Source organism: Neovison vison, chromosome 1 (genome assembly GCF_020171115.1).
Source record: "Neovison vison isolate M4711 chromosome 1, ASM_NN_V1, whole genome shotgun sequence".
In the NCBI taxonomy this organism is placed as follows: Eukaryota; Metazoa; Chordata; class Mammalia; order Carnivora; family Mustelidae; genus Neogale; species Neogale vison.
In genome coordinates this window covers 168,611,744-168,618,270 of record NC_058091.1, presented here as the reverse complement: position 1 = coordinate 168,618,270, position 6,527 = coordinate 168,611,744, and positions in this window count along the sequence as shown.

Sequence of the window (6,527 nt, the reverse complement as noted above, 5' to 3'; positions counted from 1 at the left end):
CCTGTAAACAACAGTCAAGTTATAATGCAGATTTTTACATGCTGGCCTTATCCACCAACAGCAGATCCTGGAGATCTAGATATCTTCCTCTTCCTGGTACCAAAGGGGAGACACCCTAAGGAATGGTCCCAGGTTACTGAAGGGTAACCTACTCGGTTTTCAGAGCTTCACCTTTGTCTCCTTTTTTTTTTTTTTTCCCAAGATTATTTATTTGAGAGAGAATGGACGAGAGTTTGTGATGGGGGAGGAGCAGAGGGAGAAGCAGACTCCCCACTGAGCAGGGAGCCCCAGCTCCTGGCTCCATCCCAGGACCCTGAGATCACCAGCTGAGCCAAAGGCAGACACCAAAGCAGGCGCCCCTGTTTCTCCTGTTTCTGAAAAATAACCAGCATTTTAAAATAAATATATGTATATATACATATATAAGGCATAAAATAATATGCCAAAGAGGCATATTTGGGGGTGATATATTTCGCCTCCTTCAGTTGCCAGATGCATCATGGGACACGCTAAGGAACATCCTGGGCAAGGACAGGAAGGCAAGGAACAGAATAGAGAAAGAAGATGGGAGAGAATTCACCTGCCTGGGAAAGGCCTGGAGAGTCAAGCTGGGGAATCTGACCTCAGCAGGCCAGGGGTCAAAACCTCAGAAGGGACAAGGACAGGTTATGGAGATGAGGCCCAGAGGATCCAGGAGAATGGGAGACTGGGGGCTTCTTAAAAGGAGAAGCAGAGACGCCTAGGCAGCCTCCAGGCGTTAAGCGTCTGCCTTTGGCTCCAGTTACAATCCCAGAGCGCTGGCATCGAGTCCCACAGCGGGCTCCTGCTCAGCAGGAAGCCTGCTTCTTTCTCCTCTGCACACTGCTCCCCCTGCCTGTGCTCACTTGCTCTCTCTCTGACAAATAAATAAATAAAATCTTAAAAAGAAGGGGAAAAAAAAAAAAAGGAGAAGCGGGAGCACCTGGGTGGCTCATGTGGTTGAGCTTCCAACTTTTGATTTCAGCTCAGGTTGTGATCACAGGGTGATGAGATCAGGCCCCGCTCTGGGCTCCATGCTCACTGGGGAGTCATTGGGGAGTCTACTGGAGAGCTCTCCCTCTCCCTCTGCCTTTCCCCCGCTTATGGGCGCTCTCTCTCTCTCTCTCAAATAAATAAATCTTAAAAATTAAAAAAGGATAAACAGGCCCAAGGGTGCCATGGCTTCGTACTTCTCTGAGAAGCCGGAAACCCACGTTTTATAGTAAATGGTCCTGATTGCACACACCCCCCCCCCACAACAAAACATGATCCCAGGACTTCAGTTCGCAGTCTCGGTGCGCCGGGTTCTTGGCAGCAAGATCAGAGCTCCGTACAGGCCCACTAACGCCGGTGATGGGCATTGAAAATGCCCTGGAAGGGTCCAGAGTGAAGGCAGGGGACAGCTGTGAATGGGTTGCAGTGGGGTAAAATGGGGAGGGGCAAGACTGCCTGAAAAATAGAGAAACCACCCCCCAGGTTAATTTTAATTTCAGATAAACAAACCCCCCCCACACTTTATTTTACTTTCAGATAAATTTAAAAAAAATTTTTTTTCTGAGGTAGCACTGGCACAGTGTTACATTAGTATCAGGTGTACAACCTAGCGCCGCAAAACCATTTTTTTTGGGGGGGGGGATGGAAAAAATGGTACAAAAAATAACCCCATGTGTATCTATATATATATTAACCTAGGTGTTCTCCATCTTTATTTGCTAAATAAACCTGGTCACACTAGAGAGGGGTTCTATGGCAAAGAACCAGATATATCAGGAGTGGGCAGCCATGGTGGTACAAAGTGTCTGGTGGACAAGGTCAGGGCAGCAGCGCCTCCCTGGGGGACCTGGTGAGGGCAGCCTGGCCCCATGAAACCCAGGCTGCCATCCTGGAGGAAAGAGCCAATTGAATCCCAGATGTCCCACCCCAACCCCCAACACCCCCACCCCACCCCCCACCCCACCCCCGCCTCCTAGCCCCAGGCCATTCTCCGCAGGGTGACCCTCAGGCTGGGCTCGAGAGGAGAGGAAGAGGAGACTCTGGGTCCCTAGAGATGAGAAGGAAAAAGCGAACCCCTCCTTTCCAGGACCCTCTTCCCACAGCACTCCCTAGCGCTGCCCGCCACCCCTCACCCAGTCCTGTGCCCCCTGGCTCCCTCATCTCTTGGATCTTCCACACGGGCCCTGTGCTGGATTGGGTGGGTGGGTGGGTGGGTTAGGTGTTGTAGTGTGGGTTGGGGTCCATACCAGCCTATTTAAACCCCAAGGGTATTCTGACCTGCTATACTGGGCTTCCTCTTCAGCCTGCCCACCCCCTCTCCCTCTCTCCCTTCATCCCTCTGTCCCCCTGAGTCCCTCCTTCGTTCTCCTTCCCTCTCTCCCCAAGTCCCGATATCTCTCCCATCTTCTTTTCTCTCGCATGCTCTCTCCCATTTCTGTCTGGTTCACAGAACTGCTCCAGGATTTCTCCTGGGCGGGGGAGGGGAACGCTGGGTTGGGGAGAAAGTCAGAGGGAGCAGCAGACTCCCCATGGAGCTGGGAGCCTCGATCCTGGGACTCTGGGATCATGACATGAGCTGAGGCTCAACCAACTGAACCATCCAGGTGCCCCAGGAGAGAAATTTTGGCAAAATAAAATTTGAATGCAAGAAATAAGAAATGGTTTGACTATGCTGTACATGATTTTAGAAGGAGTTGATTTGTTTTGCACAGCCACGTGCAAAAGAATGAAATGGGACCACTATCTTATATCAAACACAAAAATGAACTCACAATGAATTAAAGACTTGAATGGCAGACCCGAAACCATAAAACTCCAAGAAGGAAATGTAGGCAGTAAGCTCCCTGACACCAGTTTTGGCAATGATTTTTTGGATTTGATACCAAAAGCAAAAGGTAAATGGGCAGAGCATCAGAATAGACATCTGTCCAAAAAAGACATCCAGATGGCCAACAGGTTCATGAAGAGATGCTCAGCATCACTCGTCATCAGGGCAATGCAAATCAAAACCACAGTGAGATGTCACCTCACACCTGTCAGAATGGCTATTATCAAAAAGACAAGAAAGAACAAGTCCCGGGAAGGGTGTAGAGAAAAGGGAAGTTCTGTGCACTTTTGGCGGGAATATAAATTGCAGCCATTACGGAAAATAGCATGGAGGTTCCTCAATAATTTGAAAATAGAACTGCCCTATGATCCAGCAATTCTGCTTCTGGGTATTTACTCGAAGAGAACGAAAACGCAAACTTAGAAAGACAAATGCACCCCTGCGTTCACTGCAGCACAATTTACAATAGCCAAAGGATGGAAGTATCAGTGGATGAATGGATAAAGAAAATGTGACATATGTATACTGTGGATATTTAGCCATAAAAAAGAAAGGAAGCATGCCACTTGCAGCAACACAGGTGGATCTTGACAACATTATGCTAAATGAAACCAGTCAGACAGACAAAGACAAATACGATCTCCCTTATACGTGGTATCTAAAAAATAAAATTAGGAGAGGAGTGCCTGGATGGCTCAGTCGTTAAGCGTCTGCCTTGGGCTCAGGTCATGACCCCCAGGTCCTGGGATCGAGCCCCGCATAGGGCTCCCTGCTCACCGGGGAGTCTGCTTCTGCTTCCCCACACCCTCTACCTCTCCCTGAGGTTGTGCTCACCCTCCCTCTTTCTCAGATAAATAAAAATCTCTGAAAAAAATTCTAATCAAGATATTTCCATTCAAGGAAACCACAGGGTCAAAATGGCCCTTACCTGTTGAAAACTCATAATTTTATATAATTGCCTGAACTCCAGACACAAATATGGAACTCCCCACAGAACGTTCTCACTTAAACATCTCAAAGCCTTATCAAACACAGATGCCCCCAAACCAAGCTGTTGATTTTCTCTTGCCAGACTGTTCCTCCTCTCAGACACTTGTCTTTGATGTTGGGACCATCACCCATTCAGTTACTCATGACCAAGACTAACAAGATAGGGATGGCTGTGCTGAGGTCTGGGAGAGGACAAGATTTCAGAGACGTGACCCTGATACTTGAGGCCGAAGATGCCCTAGAAGCTTTTGTTAGTTGGAAGGAAGTGGCTGAGTGGGCAAGTTCACTCCTCATGGCCTTGCACAGCCAGAGACAAAAATCAGAGTCAGGAAGGGACACCTGGCTGGCTCAGTTGGTAGAGCATATGATTCCTGATCTCAGGTTCGAAAGTTCAAATTCCACACTGGGTGTAGAGATTACTTAAAAATAAAATCTTAAAAAAAAAAAAAGAGTTGGGGGCTTGCCAAAGGTTGGATCACAATAAATCCTACATTGGGTAAAGCCCCAAAGGACTGCACCCTAGAAATAAAGGTGAACTCAAAGCAAACCAGCCCTTCCCTGAATCGCAGTCCAGCTCTGAGTCATCCTGGTTAGTTCATCCTAAATATGAACTAACATGATCTCAGTTTGCTAATCCCTCCGGGCACCTGGCAAAAGCAAGAGAAAATTCTCTTTGGCAAATGACAAAATCACCCCCCTGAAAATTATTTCTACAAATAATATCACAACTGTAATATTCAATGTACAAAAACAACCAGACACATGAGGAGGCAAGAGTCCTTAACTAAAACCTGAACTAAGCCCATCAGAAATAACAGTCAACAGAAATAGACCTAGCAGAATTCCAGGCTATAAAACAAATTACACCTACTATGCTCAAGAAGTTAAGTACGTAGGTGGCTCAGTGGATTGAGCCTCTGCCTTTGACTCACGTCGTGGTCTCAGGGTCCTAGGGTCAAGCCCCACATGGGGCCCTCTGCTCAGCGGGGAGCCTGCTTCCTCCTCTCTCTTTGCCTACTTGTGATCTCTCTCTCTGTGTCAAATAAATAAATAAAGTCTTCTTAAAAAAAAGAAAAAGAAATTAAGTACCAAATTTGAAACTTTCAGCACGGAGCAGAAAACTCTATAATAAAGTCTAGTGCACACATGAAAAAGTAATAAACTGAAACTAGAAACTAAAATTATAAATCTAATGGGAGGTTTAACAGCAGATTTGACATGGCTGAAGAAAGAATCACAGAACTGGAAGGCTGGTGAGAAGAAACAACCCGGAAAGAAGTATGGGGAGAAAAAAAAAAAAAAAAGGATGGAAAATACAGAAGAAAGGTTTACAGATATGGTTTACAGATATTTCCAAATAACACAGAACCACTGGGGGTCCTATACTGAGAGGGAAGACCATGGACACAGTTACAGTGGGAAGATCTCAAATATGTCTAAATGCAGTCCCAAAAGAAGAGAAGAAAGAGATTTTGAAAGGATAATAGCTAAGAATTTGAAAAGATAATGGCTAAGAATTTTCCAGAATGGATGGAAGATATCTATCTATAGGATTAAGAGCTGAAATGGATCCCAAGCAGAATACATAAAAAAGAAATCCACACCTTGACCCTTGATCATGGTGAAAATGTAGAAAATCCAAGACAAAAATAAGAGTAAAAGCACCCAGAGGAAAATAATAGGTAGTGCTGCTTCCCTCTTGTCTCTTAGGCTACAACCTGTTCTGTGATGCTGGGGCTACAGTCTGCAAACTACATTGCCCAGGCCCCCTTGCCAGCTGACTTCCTGTTTGGTTCTGCCAGTGGGAGGCACTAAAGGGAATTAGCAGGTGGAAGAAGGGTATTCCTTCTTGTCTCTGCTTCCCGTCAGCTTCACTTCAGGCACTTCCAGCTCCTTTCAACACTCCCAGCACCAGTCACATCAAATCCCCCTGCAGGCAATAGCTCAAGCCCTAAGGGCCCCTATTCTCAGGGTCCTGGAGTCCCCAGATGATGATCCTCTTCCAAACCCTATGTGCTCTTAACCCTACTTCATCTCTCTTATCTTCCCAGGCCTAGAGGTGGAAACTGTATACTGGGCTAACCTGAATACACTATTTTGTTCTTTTTTTTTTTTTTTTAAAAAGATTTTATTTATTTATTTGACAGACAGAGATCACAGGTAGGCAGAGAGGCAGGCAGAGAGAGAGCGGGAAGCAGGCTCCCCGCTGAGCAGAGAGCCCGATGCCGGGCTCGATCCCAGAACCCTGAGATCATGACCCAAGCCGAAGGCAGAGGCTTTAACCCACTGAGCCACCCAGGCACCCCCACTATTTTGTTCTTTAGGTCTTCCAAAATTTGTGTGAACAACCCATTCTGTATATATATTCCCTTTGTTTGAATAAACCAGCATGGTTTATGTTTTCCTAGGTGGACCCTAAGGGATCCAGAACTCCTTAAAGGAGCCACAGAAGGGACACCCAGGTGGCTGAGTCTGTCAATCGTCTGACTCTTGATTCTGGTTCAGTTCATGATCTCAGGGTCATGGGACTGAGCCCTGCATCAGGCTCTGCACTCAGCATGGAGTCTGCTTGGGATTCTCTCTCCCTCTCCTCTGCCTCTCCTCCCACTTGCAACTGCACACACACTCTAAATAAACTAACAAAATCTTTTTTTAAAAAGATTTTATTTTATTTTATTTTTTTAGATATTTATTTATT